Below are 18,189 nucleotides of genomic sequence, written 5' to 3' on the forward strand. Positions count from 1 at the left end.
TATGTCCAGACTAGACAAATCCGTGGAAGCAGAAAGTAGTTGAGTGGTTGCCAGTGACTGGGGAGAGAAGGGAACAGGGAGTGATGGCTAATGGGTACTGAGTGTCTTTGTGGGATGGTGAAAATGCTCTGGAATTAGATATGGTCATAATTGCACAACTTGTTCAAATACTAAAAACCATTGAAATTTACACTTCAAAGGGGAAGATTTTACAGTAGTAAATTAGATCTCCATTAAAATTTTTTTAAGTATGCATAATGTGAATAATAACATAAGTCATTCAACAGATAAGTAGTTTTTTTAGAGATCTATACAAATAAGAAGGTGGAAGGAACCAGGAATGTTTTTACAAAGAAGTTAGCATTTGCGTGGAGTCTTAGCTGCAGAAGCAGGGGCAATATCTGCCTAAATTTTAGCAAGCATGACAAATTACTAAAGCTAATGTTATTATAGCAACACGGACTTGGCTAACACAATTTTTAACTTATTTTTTAATTTAAATTCAATTAACGAACATATAGTGTATTATTGGGTTCAGAGGTAGAATTCAGTGATTTATCAGTCTTAAATAAAACCCAGTGCTCATTACACCTCGTGCCCTCAATGCTGACCACCCAGTTACCCCATCCCCCTACCACCTACCCCCCATCCCGCCAGCAACCTTCAGTTTGTTATCTATGATTAAGAGTCTCTTATGGTTTGTCTCCCTTTCTGATTTCGTCTTGTTTTATTCCCCCCCCCTTTCTCTATGCTCCTCTGTTTTGTTTCTTAAATTCCACATATGAGTGAAATCATGATAATTGTCTTTCTCTGATTGACTTTTTTCATAATATTTTTAAACTAAAGGATTCACTTTTAAGCCAGATCAACTAGAAGCTAAAGCATTCTGCCAAATGTCAAGTATGGATAAGCCCCCAAAAGAATGAGGAATTTTGTACATTGTACATGTATCCCTTAACCAAAATCTCTTGATTCTCCTACAGCATTCCCTTCATTGCACCAGTCATGTTAAAATGATACCCATTTGGCATGCCACAGCCTGCCAAGGGTAAATACGTTTTTATCTTTTGTAAATCACATCATTTTGTATTAGCAGAACGTGCAGAAAAGCATGCCTTGTTCTTTATCACATTAACCACAGTGAGCCCTCATCAGCCCAGCTGGTTTACATAACATAACTTGCCTGGAGCATAGCAGTCACACATTTGTAATCTCATCCATCGAGGATGCACACATATCAATCACAGTGCCAGAAAGAATGAAGAAAAGTTCTAATATGGTCTTTTTTTTTTTAAAGAGTTTTGGTTTTTTTTTTTTAAGATTTTATTTATTCATGAGAAACAGAGAGAGAGAGGCAGAGACACAGGAAGAGGGAGAAGCAGGCTCCATGCAGAGAGCCTGATGTGGGACTTGATCCTGGGTCTCCAGGGTCACACCCTGGGCCGAAGGCAGGCGCTAAACCTCTGAGTCACCCAGGGATCCCTAATATGGTCTTTTTTAAATCAGTGTTTAGCTGAATTAAAGTTCAACACAGATTTTCACTTCTTTATTCATACAATCAAAAGAGAATTGTTTTTCAAGATATTTTCAGAAAATGTGCCCATTTAAAGATTAATTTACAAATCTAGAGGTCATGGATGGCATAAGCAAACCATTGAAACATTACCAAATATATCTGCTTGTATTTACAAGGTAAATACAAATGTACTTTCAAAGGTAGATTTTCAAAGAAAGGATGCCTTTTTGTAGTCATTGGCCCAGCCAACAATTTCTTGGGCAAATCCATTCCTCAAGCACATTAAATACTTATATAAGGTACAGTCTGCAGTTCATTTTCCTCTTTCTTTCCATCTTTTAATGGTTAATGTATATCCTTGCCTTGAACTATAGACTGTCCAATACACAGAATTTATTCTGACCTAATTTGTAGGAATGACATTTAACTAATATAATCATCTTCGAATGCTTTAAATATTATGTGAAATACAACATTGGAAGGTATAGGAAATCTCTTAGGATAGCACTCAGAAGTCATCAACTTAAAATTCACCAAAACCTCCCTCCATCATTTCTGGTTAAAGTCTTAAATCCTTAGCATGGTGCAAAAACAGCCATCATCAGGCCTCTGCCTAACTTTCCTATTCTCTCTGTCTTGCCACTTTGACACTCCAGAATATAGTTCTATTTGCATTTACCAAAATCTTGCTTCTCTACTTTTTTTTCATGGCCCTCTTCCTCTATGAGGACATCTATCTATCTCTCAACACTGGAAAACTGCATTTAGCTTCTTCCTCCTAACTAGGTAGACTGAGTCAGGTATGAAGGCCAATATTATGGCCAGAGATACCTCCTATCACATAGTTGTGCTTAATATTGTTTTCTAAGTGAACAAATAATGAACGAACAAACATAAATATGGCAGTATATGTAGTTTCAGCAGGAACATCAGGTCTGGAGCCTATTGAGCTCAACTACCTACTAACTGTGGGTTGGGACAAGCTTCTTAACTCTCTTTGACTCAAATTTCTCATTTATAAACTGACAATGATATAAATTGACTACTTCATAGCTTTAAACAAGTTAAAATGAAAAACTGCTTAAAATAATGCTTAGCACATTATAAATAATTCATATATGTTCATTATTATTATTACTGTAATTATAATTACTGGTATTGTATGGTATATGCCAAGAATATAAAGATTTTGTTTCATTTCCTCTAAGGATTTAAAATTCTTTTTGAAAAAGAAAAAGGAATAGAAAAAATGAAGAATGCTATAAAATACGGTAATTAATACAGGAAATGAACTAAACCATAGGATCAAAAATTGCAAGCTCACAAAAGCTAAGATTGAATTAATGCAAAGTTAATGAAAACTAAATTTTTCCACTCTATCTTCTAGAAACGATTTGAACAAAAATACGTTCATATATTAGATTATATCAGAAATAAACTAATTAGGAGTGCCTGAGTGGCACAATCAATTGACCTTCCAACTCTTGGTTTCAGCTCAGGTCCTAAGATTGAGCCCTACATCAGGTTCCTCACTCAGTGTGGAATCTCCTTGCTATTTCCTCTCCCTCTGCCCCTCCCACTCATATGTGCTCTCTCTTTCTCTCTCTGCCTCTCTCTCAAATAAATAAATAAATCTGTTTAAAAAATAGACAAATTATTTTTTTCAATATGAACTGTATATTAAACCCTTACCCCAACCAAAACTCACTCCATGAGTGGAGAATGAGAGCCCACAGTCAAAACTTACCAGAATTCATATTATCCCATGGTTTTTCTGTACTCTTTAAAAAAAATCAACCAAAATGTAAGCATTCAAAGGATCTTTTCACTTCCTAATATTATGCACATATTTTAATCTCTATAATCATTGCTCAAAATATTGTCAGAACTCATCTTTTTAAATGACTTTCAGTATTACTTCATGAACAATAGAAGAAAATCTAAAAGAACTTTAAAGTAAATAAACAGATTGACTACAAATGAGTACTAGCCATTTCTGATTTTCAAATCCTCAAAGGACTGAGAATATTCAAATAACGTTCACAGCCCTTTGAACAATGCTGGGGAAGTTGAAAAGAGACATCTGTTATTCAGAGATTAAAAAATCAGATAAGATTATTTTAAGCAAAATCATGCTCATTACTTTACAGTCACAGTTTGTATGTTTCTCTGTGTATACATGCAAGGAAATGTTAACAAGAATTAGAGAGAAGAGTGAATCATTTTTTCAAATTATTTGCTGCTCCTCCATACCAGTTCCTTCCCACTGGCTCAATCCCTACTGGCTCTTCCTTGCAAGAAGATTATACTACTCACTCCATGGACATAGGCTTAGCATGTGACTTGTGGTGGTGGAAGAAATGTCAGTAGAAATGATATGGGCCACTTCTGAAAAAAATCTTTAAGAGTCATTGTTTTGTTCAACCACTGGTCTATGCTCTCTACTCTTCAGAGCAAAGAAGACATGGAACATGCAATATCAAATATGTTACACAAATGAGAAATATATCTTTTGAGCTGTAATCCTCAGAGATTACAGGGTTGTTTGTTATTGCATCATAATGATCTAAACTGACTGATAAAGATAGCTCTTTTTGAGGACATTAACGGGAACTAAAATGAATGGATAATTTGAAAGCTAAACCAATTTCACTATGGTTTTAACAGTGAGGATTCATGATCCTCCTCTCCCTCTGAGCCCAAGGGAACAATTATTATTCTTTACAGAACATTTTACCTCTGTATTATAGAATATACACTAATATTCTCCCTGGATAAGCAAGTAATGAAAAGCAGATGGTACTTCGTGATTGTAATAAATGGATGTAATAAATGGATGCTGTGGAAAGTGGGAGGTAAACACAAACACCCATCTATATCAGGATCAGTGATGTCATTGCTATGAAGTGTCTGCTACTTAAATGGAAGAGTGAATCAACAGATCTCAGATGAAATGAAACTCAGAAAGGGGCGCTAATGAGGAGTATGCTTGCTCTAGAGCTAAAATGTTTTCTTAAAAATTATTTCTCAAAGCTGAAAGAAATTTAGGGTATCAAAGTCACTGAGTGTTTACCACAGAGAATCCTGAAACACAGTAAAACAAAAACAGATTATGATGGCTGAGTAAACACTGGATGACCCTGCAGTCACATTTAGGAAAAATGCTAGATACACAGAAATATCCAAAGAAAGGTTCTGAAGGTGGTAAACTGAGCCAAAATTCACAGCTACATAGATCAGCCTGCTGAGTTATAATATTTTTAAGGAATTTTAATACGAGCCAAACAAAAATAAAAGACAAACATGTTTGTTTAAGATACCACTGACATTTTGAGGTTTGGGAAAGGTAAAAATAAAACTGCACACACTGAACCTGAATCTTTCTTCAGATCCCCTATCAAATTTAAGAGAAATTCATCTGCGAAGAAGATACAATCAATAAAACAATGAAGCAGCGGAGGCAAACATATAAGTTCTTCATTGAATGTATTTAAGGAAAAAGTTTGCAAGCACAAACATGTCTGTCCTCTTTTCAAGTTTGAGATTGCTAACACTGAGCAGGAACAGATGGTTCAGATAGGGTTTGTCATGCCCAGTGAAATGAGAACTGTAAACACTCAGTTCATGTGCCAAGGATCCTCATTCAAAATAATTTCATAGAATTTTACCATTAAATCCCTAAAATATTAAACCTGTTTTCCATATTACTCAGATTTATTTGGTAAAATTTCATAGGTTTATACCAATTATATGTCCCTCAAAACATCTAAATGCTAAATGAGAGCCACTGATCCTTAAGGTGAGAAAAAAGTGCCAACAGCGCCTGGCCACTAAAGCACGTGAGCCTTAGCATCAAGTGACAACTTCAAGTAGGAGGTTATCCCTGGGATATTTGCATTCTTTCTCCTCTTCCCAAGTGCTGACCTCTTTCCCATCTCTACCCACCGTGGGGAGAGGGTCACATCCACTGTGTGGCTTCCCTGACCTACTGCCCCTCCTCTCCCCTCACTTTGCTCTCACAACTGTACCTCTCTTAAGACAACCATCCTCATCACAATGGTATTTGAAGTATTGATTATATTTAGCTTTCTGCAAAAAAGTGGGGAAGGGGGTCCCTGAAGAATCTCTGGATGGAGAGAAGGAGTGCTTAGAGGAAGAGATGAAATAAGGTTTACTATCCTTGTTTCTAGATCAAAGCTACAGAAGAATAAAGCCAGCCTTGTTGAGCACCATGTTGGATCCTTTGCTTCTTTTTTCGAAGATAGTCTTTACAATAATAACACTGGGGGTAGGTGTTACTGATGCAATGTTCCAAAAGAAGAAATCCGCCTGAGGAATTATTAAGTACCATACTCATCCATTAGCTAAGGATGAAGAAAAGCTGAAACCCAGGCCTCTGATTCCTGCTCCAATGCTCTTTATCCACAGGTCCAAGCTAAAGCAGCACTTCCTTGTGGCAGCTTCCAAGACACTAATCGCTTCTTACATTCCCCATCCCCTATATTTCATCAGTATCCTCTTGCATAGGGAAGAACACGGCTTTATAAAAGTACATTCATCCCGTGTAAAATTTATTGGATGCTCTGATTCAGAGTTGGTTACAGAAAAAAAAAATTACAGTGTAATAATATTATATTTAACAAGGTGTTACATTTTTCCCATTCTCCTCTTGGTATTTTAGACATTATTCTCCTAGGTCAGAACACCAGCTTATACCCCTGTTCATGGGTTTGGAGTTTATTTGATCATAGTTAATGCTAATTGAGATCATGTGCCTATGAAACAGTGTCTGCCAATGTCACCTTATAGTTAAAATACTGGCCAAAGGATTATTTGGACCCTTAAGAAATAGAAAAAAAATAGCCCTCAATGTACAAACATCAGCTGGGAGATGGAGTTCATACAACATCTTTGTGCCTTGGGAATTCCCTAAGTTAACTGAATCTTCCCAGACCAGTAGAGGAAAGCCAGGACTGGCTAAAAATGCTGACTTTCTACAAGCTGACCCTAGCGGGGAAGTATAAATCAGACCACATAGAAAACTTTTCCTGCCCATTCTTGTTCCTTTCAGACCTCCAAATGCATTGCTCTTACAATTAAACTTCCTTATACTCACGAGACATTTTCTAAGTGTCCTGAGACTTCAAATAAAATGTGCAGCTGGTTAAAGGTTTGCTTTTCTTGTCTCCTTATAGAAATTTATATCTGGGACACCATCTGGGAGAGACACAAGTGATTAGGGTGGTAGCTCTAAACTCTCTGCTGAGCAATTTTACTAGATGTTATGTTCTTTATACCATGATATTCAGCATGTTCCAGGAGGTTTTGGCAAGTAATCGTTCCCTTTCCACTAAAGTTATGAAACACAGGTAGGCTTTGAATGGACACAGTGGAGGGAAAAAGCTAAAAAACCAAATTCTTTCAGGTGAGCCTAATTTCCCCCCCGACTTCCAGCTGCCATCTCCCAGGAAAACCGTTGGCCCTAAGATGTAATAAAATTACTCTTAAGTCATGTAAGACAAATCATTTAACAAAAATGATTTACTTTAAATAAAAATCAATGACAAAATGTAGGCAGTTTCAAAATTAAAATGCTGAATGTAAACACCACTGAGACTGTCCTGGTCCCCAGACCAGGTGCAGCATGTAGAGACAGCAACTGCTAATGCCTTTATAGCTTGGCAAACTTCCTGGCTGGCTTCAAACTGCTTTGGCACTTCCAATTCTGCATCCAGAGTAACTACCTTATTCCCTCTTCACTGATGCTACCATTTTGTACATGCTGATCTTCCCCCCAGGCATCTCTGGCCCCACGTCAACAAAATTGCATGAAGGTGAAAAAGCAGAAATTGGGGGTGCCTGGGTGGCTCAGTCAGTTAAGCCTCCAACTCTTGATTTCGGTTCAGGTCACAATCTCAGGGAGGTGGGATCAAGCCCTGTGACCAGCTCCACACTCAGCAAGGAGTCTGCTTCTCTCTCTTTCTCTCTCTCCCTCTCCCTCTGTCCCTCCTCCCGCTCACACACATGGGTGTACTCGCTCTCTCTTTCTCTAAAATAAGTAAATCTTTAAAAGAAAAAAAAAATCTGCTCTCCTCTCTTCAAGCAGCTTAGTGAATTTTTCTTTTCTTGTCCCACTTTGACCTTTCCCCTACTTTTGCCATATTACCCAGCCAAGCTTCAATATTAGCAAATAATTTTTTAAGGAATAATTTTTAACATTTCTTTCAACCCATTCTCCTCTGCAAAATAATATTCTCTATCTGTGGATCTTCAATAACAATGATAAATTACTCCATTGATTTAAGTGATTTTTAAGACTCCTTGTCTTTTTACTCACCAGAAGAAAAGGGAAGATGTTAGAATGATTTCTCCAGAACACTGCCTTCCTTCCTCACTCACTCTGATATCAAAGACTTACAAGTGAGTCCCAATGGGGTCCTCATGAAAGAAATAGAAAAGCAACATGTGCCTATCTTATTATTTAGTCAACTGATTTTTGTTAAGATTTTATTTATTCATGAGAGACACAGAGAGAGAGAGGCAGAGATAAAGGCAAAGGGAGAAGCAGGCTCCCCACAGGGAGCCCAATGTGGGACTTGATCCCAAGACCCTGGGATCATGCCCCGAGTCATAGGCAGACGCTCAGCCACTGAGCCACCCAGGCATCCCTGGTCAACTGATTTAGGTGGCATATTGTAAACCAGGCATTAGCACACCCAAAGAGAAAATGAAAAACCAGCTGTATTCATTCTTTACCATAACAAATTGCCATAAATTTAGCAGTTTAAAGCAATATAAATTTATTATCTTGCATTTCTTGGATTAGGAGTCTACTAAGAGCCCCACCAGGACAAAATCTAGGTGTCTACCATCCTGCATTCCTTCTAGAGTCTCTGGGAGTCTATTTCCTTGCCTTTTCCAGCTTCTTGAGACCACCCACATTCCATGACACATGCTCCTTTTCTCCATCTTCAGAGCCAGCAACATTGCATCTCTAACCATTCATTCTTCTATAATCACATCTCCCTGTCTCTGACCAGAGCCAGGGGAGATTCTCTGCTTTTAAAAACTTCTGCAATTAGCTTGGGCCACTTGGATAGTCCAAGATAATTTCCCCCATCTTCACATCCTTGATATCACCTCTGCAAAGTCCTTTTTACCAGGGAAGGTAAAACACAGGCCCTGGGGATTAAGACACAGACATGCTTAGGAGGCCATTATTCTGCTTACCACACCAGCTGTCAGTGCTTCATTCCCTACAGCCAAAGTCATAGCTTAGTTGTTTTACTTCGCAATAAATCTAACTTCTCCTAGGAATTCTCAAATCTGTCTCTACATCCCATCTGTTTTCACATGCAAGATCCTTGGTGTATTTATTCAAGCATTCAAAAGCAGTCAGTTGCACTACCATAGTGTTTAATCTATTGCACAATACTTTGTTTCCATTTGAAAGACATCTAAAGACTCTTCAAGATGCATGTTTTCTGAGAAATTATCAGTCCTTGTTTGTTCTCAAATGCTGCTTGTGTCTTATTTCACTGCAGCTAGAAACAGGGCCATGTAAAATATGGCCATGAGAGGCTCCACTGGGGTCAACTTCACTCATACTAGAAGCAAAAGAGCTTAGCTAGTTTCATAAACTCTCCTTTTTCACGTTGTTCAATTGTCTCTAAAATTTGGAGGCTTTTCTCTTAGCCATCTTGGAAAGTAGAGAAATTCCTAAATTTTTTAAGAATTAGATGATATTGCCAGATCTCACTCATTTTTTTAATCTTCATGTCCATCAACATAACAGAAAAAGAAAAACCTCTACTTTCATGATAAAAGCCCAGTTGTTAAAATTATTTGGAGGCTAAATACCAAATTTTTAAGATACTCATTCTGAACCACAGAAAAGGTAAAATTAACATTAGTCTTTGTACCATACTGTTACCACTGTGCTTTCTTACTGTTACATGTACTCTGCTCTAGGATAAAATTTAAAGCCAGCAGGAAACTGCCCTATGCTCTAAAATTAATATAAATGCCCTAGTGAGTGAAGAAAATATAACGAAGTAAACAATTATGTGCACAAAGAATGTGGAAATGATATTTGGAATTTCCAAAGTCCAACAGTTCTCAAAATTTTGGACCTCAATATCCTTTCACATTTTGAAAAATTGCTAAGAAACCTCGAAGGGCTTTGTTATATGGGTTACGTCAATTGGTATTTCCTATAGTAGAAATTTAAATTCATATTTTTTAATATTAACTTATTCATTCTTAAGTAACAATAGTGAATCCATTACATGTTAACAGAAATGACATTTCTATGAAAAATATAGTTTTCAAAAAAGAAACTTAATGAGAAGAATAATATAGTCTTACATTTTTACCAGTCTCTTTAACGCATTCCTTAACAGAAGGCAGCTGGACTCATACTTGCTGCTGCATTCAATCTGCTGCAATCTTTTGTTTTAGTTAAAATATGTGAAGAAAATTCAGCCTCACACAGATATGTAATTGGAAATGGGAGGAGCATTTTTAATAATCTTTTCAGATCATTATGGATATGTGAAGGGTGTAAAAAAAAATATTTTCTGTGGGTACAGGTTAGGTAAGTACAACAATTAGTTCAAACCATGTTTCCAGAAGATTCGTTATGACAGTCTCAGCATCGGTTATGACCACCGAAAATGGTGTAGGAATCACTATGGTGTATTTTTTAAAGATATTGGCCCTTTAAAAAGCCATAACAATAAAAATAATGCTGGACATTAGCTAAAAAAAAAAATTCTACAAGTAAATCACACAAGTTTGTCCTTCCTCATCCAAAACTGACTCCTACAACCTGGAATACTGTGAGAAACTCTGCCTGCCATATTTCAAAGGAAACATAGCTGAACTGGAGGAAGTCCAAGGAGGTTAACCAAAATGCTTTCCCAAACAAGAGAGATTAAAAGAAGGAAAGAGGATTGGAAGAATGAATGAGGTCCTGGAAATCATGGATTGTATAGATAGCATATAGAATTATTGGCCAAATCTGAGAGTTCTCAAACTGTCTTCAACTTGTGGAGCTCATGAGTGGCACAATTTTAAAATATTAGCAGGTTCTGGAAGAGTCACAATGTAGAATGGAAACTCTAGGTTTAGAAAGTGTTTCTGGAAGAGTCACAATGTAGGATGGAACTTTGGAATGCATCTCTCTAAAGTCTTGGGGTAGCTGTTATAAGGCACAGCCATGCCTGCCATTAATAACATGCCCTTTGGGGCTGTCAAATAAACAATTATCCTATACCCCTATCTGTACACTTTACAAAGATTATTTTATGAGAATCCCTTGACTTTTTCATTCTTCCACCCTATTAAAAGGGTTCTACCTTTACCTAGTCTGTCGTCCTCTTTTCTACCCTCCAAGGAGTTCTCACTCTTGCCAGATTGATTCTTTGAGGCTTTTGAAGGCAGAATCAGGTAGGTAGGAGGGAAGAAGAGTATAGGAAATTGCAGAGCTGGGGCTGGAAAAGGAGCTTTCCCAGGTGAAAGACATTTGAAAACTAAAGGATCAGGTACACCTGCAGAGAATACGCACAGTGGATGGGAGAGTGGTGAGAAAGGAATTTTAAAAAGCATTGCTTTAGAGAGATGTAATGGATTTAAGTTACTCTGAAGCTAATTTTGGTTTCAGTGCTGTGTTCTCTTGACCACAATATGCCCCAGACCTAACCACACCAGTCAGGGCTTTGTTACAAACACTCCCCCTGTGGGCTCATCCAATAGTGCCCTTCGGGATTTCTTATGAAAACACCTAGAATTCTTAATTAATATTCCTGCTCTACCACATGACTTTTTTCAGTATAAAGTGGTTAAATTAAACTCTTCAGAGGACTTCATAAGTTAGGTAATAGGAGCACATAAAAGAATCTGTCATCAGATGCCTTTCACTAAGTTCATTACAGATAAAACCAACACCAAGTGGTTAGAAGCAGAGGTTAAAATTTCACTCACTTGGACTTTGCATAATAACGAATTAAACTGCTGGATGCTATTGGCGTTCTGCTGGGAATAGGATTTGGAAAGAGTAAAACCAGCCAATGAGTGGTCTGACTTTGCTCTTTAAAGTAATTTAAGGTAATACAAACCCACCAAGACTCTACCTCCCTTTGATTTTAAATGGTATTTGTAACAGGAATAGTGCAGATGAATAAGATTTTATTTATATACATTTTCTCAACTTAAACTACTTTCTCCAGATGTGTAGGGATAACGAATCACCTCAGTACTTTATAACTCAGGCACTGTGACAGCAATGCAGTACCAATTCATTTCTTGAAAAATTAATGTAGTCCACAAATCCAGAAATCACATCTTAGATCTAAAAAAGTGGTCAGTACTAGGGAGAGAGAGTAAGAAGTGAGGGTGAGCAGAGAACACAATAGAAAAGCATCAGAGGACACCGAATGCTATAAATATATGGAAAATGGGATGAAAGGAACCATTTTTCTCTTTACTGGGAAAAAAAATCAAATAAGCCCGCTTTAATGCATATACTTCACGTAAAATACATTTGCTATTTTTTAAGACTTCAAGTAACACATTCCTAAACTAAGTCCTCATCCAAATTCAGAGCTCTTCATTAAACAGGCTTTGCATTACATTGTTCATGAGAAAATTCTCCTTTGTATAACTCTGTGGCTAATGCCACCCATATTCTGTGATAAGATTTTATAACCCCTTCCTTCTGCTGGTGGCACTTAAATGCTAAAAACAGTCAGACTCCAGAGCCTTGTTATTTTTCACTTTCCTTCTACAACCACTATAAATTCTAGACCCTGATTTTTAATATGTTCACCATTAAAATATATTAGCTAAAAACTTTAGGTACATTTAATAAAAATTTTTTTAATTTTTTTTTTAAAAAGCAGGTCCCTAGCATGCTCCCCTCTGGTAATGCACTCTTCCCCTTCTCAAATACTACATCCTCTTCATTGTTTTGGAGGAAAAGGGAGAAACTTTCGTTGTTGAGCATGACTTAGAAATATGAAAATGCTGTAGGTATTTAAGGGCACTGCAGACACCACCACTGCCTTCAGCCATTATTTTGCCCTGTGCATCCATGCACGAACAGGTTTCAACTGCAAATACCTGCAACTTTGTGCATGAAGGGCCCTCTGGATGCTGGAGTGCTTCAGGTCCAGGAGCAGAGAGACTGAAGGAGGCCAAAAGTGCTGGGAAGTCCCCTTGGAGCAGCCCTGGACCACTGAGAGACAATAGAGGACCATCTCTCCAGTGTCCTCGCCCTCCGGGGTGCCAACCCTAGGGCACCTTATACATGCTTCTCAGAGGCCCCAAGGGAATGAGCCCTGGTTGTCTTCAGTGGTTATTACTTGCTCAGAAATGCACCTCCTACTGGCTTCCTTCCCTTCCCTGTCTCAAAGCTCCCACTCCCTGAAAGGCACTTCCTGGGATTCCTTCCCAAAAGAGATTACTTATTTTCAAATCCTCATCTCAGGATCTGCTTCTAGGGGAACTAAACTTAAATCAGAGGGTACAGTGTTGACTGGTTGGGAGGAAGAATCATCAAAGACATTTTAGAAATCTTGATCTAAAGGAGCCTAATAAAAACAACTTCACTTTCATTCAAGTCTAGCTGTGATACTCAGACCAGAAGACAGCAATTTAGAAACCATGTGACAAGGACCCAGGAAAGCTTCAAAGAGGAGGTGACATTTCAAAGAGGTCTTAAAGGATGACTACAAGCTTAGCTGGGGCAGAAGTGGTTAGAGGACATCCAAGGCAAAGGGACCAACATAATCAATACCAAGAAAACACGGTACCCTCAGGATGAGAACAGAAATGCTGGAGAGTGGCTCAGGGCCTTGAATATGATGCTAAATCCTAAGAACTCAAATTTCATTCTATGAGGTGAATTAACACATTACAGTTGTTTAGAAACCCATGGCCAAATCATATAGGGCAGATTTTTAGAAATAATATACATAGTGTAAAATTTTCAAATTTCTTAAGTTTATATAAAGCTAAATAAAGGGGCACACCTGGATGGCTTAGTGATTGAGCATCTGCCTTTGGCTCAGGTTGTTATCTTGGGGTCCTGGGATCAAGTCCCACATTGGGCTCCCCGTGGAGAGCCTCCTTCTCCCTCTGCCTATGTCTCTGCCTCTCTCTCTGTGTCTCTCATGAATAAATAAATAAACTCTTTAAAAAAAAAACTAAATAAAGGTTTTCACTAGTTTAGAACATTCATGGCCAACCTAATATTTTTGTGTGTGTTCACACAGATATATGCATATTAATATTGATGTTCTTCTGTGAATAAAAATAAATACAAAAAATGTACACTATGGTTTCAGAGTGTGAAATATGTCTGCATGAATAGATGGACAAAGATATTCTACAAAGTTGGTACTTTGCTGGTGTTGCCTATTGCAATTGCCAACGAATGGCACCACCACATTCTATTTCTAATCTGGAGATCAAGACTCATGATGAACATTTCCCTCCTCCTAACTGGCCATAGCCAGCCCATCAAAGTCCTGTCAGTCTGACCTCCTAAATATCTCCTTTGTCTCTTCACTTTTTCAATTGCTTGTGTCACCATTTAGTGTCAACAACCATCACCCGTCCCTGTAGGAGAGCAAGAGCAAACATTCACCCTTGCCCTGCTTCATGCTATGCTTATAGTAGATTATGTCCCTCCTCAGGGGAAAGTCCTCTACCAGCTACCACTGCACTGAGGGTAAAGACCTAACCTGATGTGGCCTTGGCCCACCCACTCAGCCTCATCCCTCGAAACCCCTTCATTCATTCTCAAGGATCCAGAAAACCCAGCCAACCATTAGTTCCTCAGAAAAGCCCATGATCCCCAATACATCAGGAGCTTTGCGTGTACAGCTGGTCTAGTTGGGAGGACATATGCCATTGGCAAGCCAAAATTATGGGACCTAATGACAGCCCATATCAATATGCTGTGTATTCTTGACAATTCATTTTCCTATGCACTGGCCCTGCAAACCGCCCTAAGGTGTTGTTGCATTTATAACAAGAAGGTATCACTCAAGCATTAACAGTAATGACAGCACTGGTCTCAATTGTCTAAGATCACAGTAATTACCTGTTTTAGCTGTTTCTGAAGTTCTTTTATCCCTTTTTTCACTGCAATGTGATCCAAACCCAGATGACCCCCTAGTGCTGTGAAACACACAGAGGCAAGTACAACAGAATATCTCATGAATGGACTCACAAGTTCACATGATGCTACCTTAAAGTCCTTAGCCTGCATTATAGCTAGAATAAACTTTAAATTACTAAATATATATACATATCCTTTCCCAGGTCCCCCTCTTTCTTTACTTATTTAACTCCCAATTCTCCTTGGCTTCTCATAACAACATCACTTTCTCAGGGAACATCACTTTCTCTTGGTTCCACAGCTCAGGTCTTTATGTTTGATATTCTTACAATATTCTGCATTTTTCCTCCTCCATCTGCCATTACCCATCTGTGTGCTTACTTGTCTGCCTTCCTCTTCCTACCATAAGGCTGAAACAAAACAGGAGCTTACGAGATACATGTTTTAAAAAACTATGTGAGTGAGAAGTTAACTTGTCTCACCTATTTTGTTGAGCACTTGAGGCACATTATCTATTTAGGTCAAATATAGCTAAGAAAACTAAAGCTGAAATACTCCTAAATAACTTGTTTAGTCAGCAATGATGGGTCTGGAATTATGCACTAATCTATCTGACCTGAGCAGACATACCTTACTGTCACACTATACCACATGGCAAAATAGCAGGTGACATTTATGGCATTGTGTTAGCATTAAGACTTAGGGGACTATTATTCAGATTTTTCTGTTATACCATCATCCTGATGTCTCATCAAAAAAAGTGGTCTTCTACATTATGGATAACTTTTTCCAAGCTTTATCAGATCCTGATTCTAGTTTATTGACTTCATAGCATCCTTTTCCAATCTGTTTATTTAGCCTCCCACTGTACCTTATTATGTCATTCCAGACATATTTTTCCTACTCTTTGCCTATGTTCTCCCCTGATTTTTTACCATGCTCCAGTAACATGGGAAAATGCATTAGGACTTGTTACTCTTGTTCAAAATATAAATACATTTTCCTGTACAGGTAGGGTGTGGAGAGTGTTTTGGAATAGGGCAGGAAAAAACCATGGGATGAGACTGAAAGAATAAAGGCCAGGAAAAATCAGTCCCAGTTTGGAAAAAATGGAACCAGATAATATTCCTAGCTAAGAGAACAAACATGCTTAAAGATTATCTACTGTGGCATGGGACTGAGCAATCTTTACTTCATAAAGGAAAATATTTGAGATGATTGTTACCCAGAGAGTTCAGCTTAATGGATAAACTTGTATAATAACAGAATCACTCTGTTAATCATACTGCTGTTTTGTTGGTGAAATTAGAATCATTTACAGCATATAAATACACTTTTGTTTGTTTCAAACAAAAAGAGGTCTGAAAATAAAGACGAAGGGAGAGGTCCCAGTGAATTCAGAAAATCAGGTCAACTTGATTAATGATGAGACAGAAAAGGAGATGAAAATACCAATAATTCTTGCATAATCCGTTGCTGATTGTGCGCAGTAAGCTCAGGCGTCAGCCAAGGTATTGTCCTGGCCCACAACTCTGTGCCTTATCCCAGAGAAATCTACTTATGCCCCCACACAGTCAGTTCCCAAAAAGAGGCAACTCTGGACACCCCAGCTGTGTTCATCCAAGAGTTCTAGCCTTTTCAACTCACTCCTGGTTGGTGTGTGGTCTCAGTTCATGCTTCCTCTTATGGGCTCCCCATCTGTTGACCTTATCTCCCACCCCTGCCGGTGCATTGCACTTGAGGATCACTGTTTGAAGTTCCTTTGCTTTTACCTTTTCCCAAGGTGCAACCTTGCTCAATCTCTGGCTCTTTCTGCTTGTACTTGACTCTGCCCACCCAAGCCCCAGGGTACACCCTCTTGGCTGTTCCTTTCCTCAGGAATGGGAGTAGGCAGTTCACTATGCATGAGCAATCATCCATGTGATAAAAGTCTGAAGGAACCCAGTAGCTTCCCAACTGCCCACCCACATACACTGGAAGCATCTCTGAAAAGGCAAATGCTGTCAAAAAAGAATACAGCCGATCCTCATTATTCCCAGATTTGCCTACTCACTAAAATGTATTTGTAAACCCAAAATCAATACTCATGGAGCTTTCCTGGTCATTTACAGATATACGCAAAGTGACAAAAAATTTGAGTTGCTCAATGCAACATTCCAAGCTGGGGTCAGACAAGGCAATGCTCTGCCTTCTTGTTTCAGCTCTCAGACTGTAAAAACAAGTGTCCTTTCTGCAGTTTATACACTGCCATGGTTGTTGTGGGGTTTTTTTTCATTTTTGTGCTTTTGGTTGGTGATTTAACTGTTTACAATGGCCCCCCCAAGCACTGTGCTAAAGAGCTGTCCAGTATATATATATTGAATAAGCTTCATTCAGGCATGGCTTCTAGTGAATTTTCCATGATGTCAATGTTAATGAATCCACAGTATATGGTAAATAAGATGTCCTTAAACAGAAGCGAATAAAACAAGGTTATGTATTAATTAGTTATTGAAAATACTGTGATCAGAGGCTCACAGGAATGTAAATCTGTATTTCTCCTAGGAGCAAGGCTTCCTAATTGCTAATTCAGTGTTTGCATAGACTTTTTAAAAACATAACTACCATGAATAACAAAAATCAACTAAAACTTCATCACATTGGGGTCCTGGAGGAATAGGACACAGGAGATAGTAATGTGGCCTGGAGGGAGCTTTGGGTGGGCTCCACCCTTAGATCCTGACTGTAGCAGTAAGTGGTATTCCAGAACAGATGAAGGTACTAAACCAGAAGTAAAGGAACTTCAGATATAAACTTTTTTCTTTAACTGACACAGACATTTAATGACTTTCAAATTAAGACAATGCACTTAAAAACAGTACTTGATTCCTTCTTTTTCTTGAAATACTCTTTTATGGGGGATTGGCGAATTTTTTTATTTTTTAATTTTATTTAAATTCAGTTAATTAACATATAATGTATTAGTGGTTTCAGAGGTGGAGGTCAGTGATTCACCAGTCTTATATAACACTCAGTGCTAGTTACATCACGTGCCCTCCTTAATGCTTATCACCCAGTTACCCCATCTTCCCAACCCCCTCCTCTTCAAGAACCCTCAGATTGTTTCCTATAATGAAGTGTCTCTTATGGTTTGTCTCCCTCTCTGATTTCATCAGAGATAAACTTCTAATTCTTCTTGGTATTTCTTGAGCCCAACCTTATTCCTAGGTTAACAGCATTGCTAAAATAGTCTGGCAACAATGTTACATAAACTATCCATAGCAAAAGAGGTATTAAGTCAGAATTTTTGTCTTAATGTTTGATAATCTAGATCTGCACTGCCCACTACAGTAGCCACCAGCCAAATGTGGCCACTGAGCACCTGAATGTGGCCAATCCAAATTGAGAGGTATTGTAAAGTATAATACACACACCGACTTCAAAGACACAGTATGATACAAACAATATAAAATATCTATGAATAACGTTTCTATTAATTACACATGGAAAAAATTGTATAAGGTGGATTAAATGAACTGTACTATTATAATTAATTTCATCTGCTTAT

General features: G+C 38.1%; 1 pseudogene; it reads left to right on the top strand.

The window, feature by feature from the left end:
• The window catches only part of LOC129502006 (ubiquitin-conjugating enzyme E2 D3-like), a 176,952-nt pseudogene extending 162,187 nt beyond the window's left edge, over positions 1 to 14,765 (top strand).
• The last annotated feature ends 3,424 nt before the right edge of the window (positions 14,766 to 18,189 follow it).

This window comes from Nyctereutes procyonoides, unplaced genomic scaffold, assembly GCF_905146905.1.
Source record: "Nyctereutes procyonoides isolate TBG_1078 unplaced genomic scaffold, NYPRO_anot_genome, whole genome shotgun sequence".
Classification (NCBI taxonomy): domain Eukaryota; kingdom Metazoa; phylum Chordata; class Mammalia; order Carnivora; family Canidae; genus Nyctereutes; species Nyctereutes procyonoides.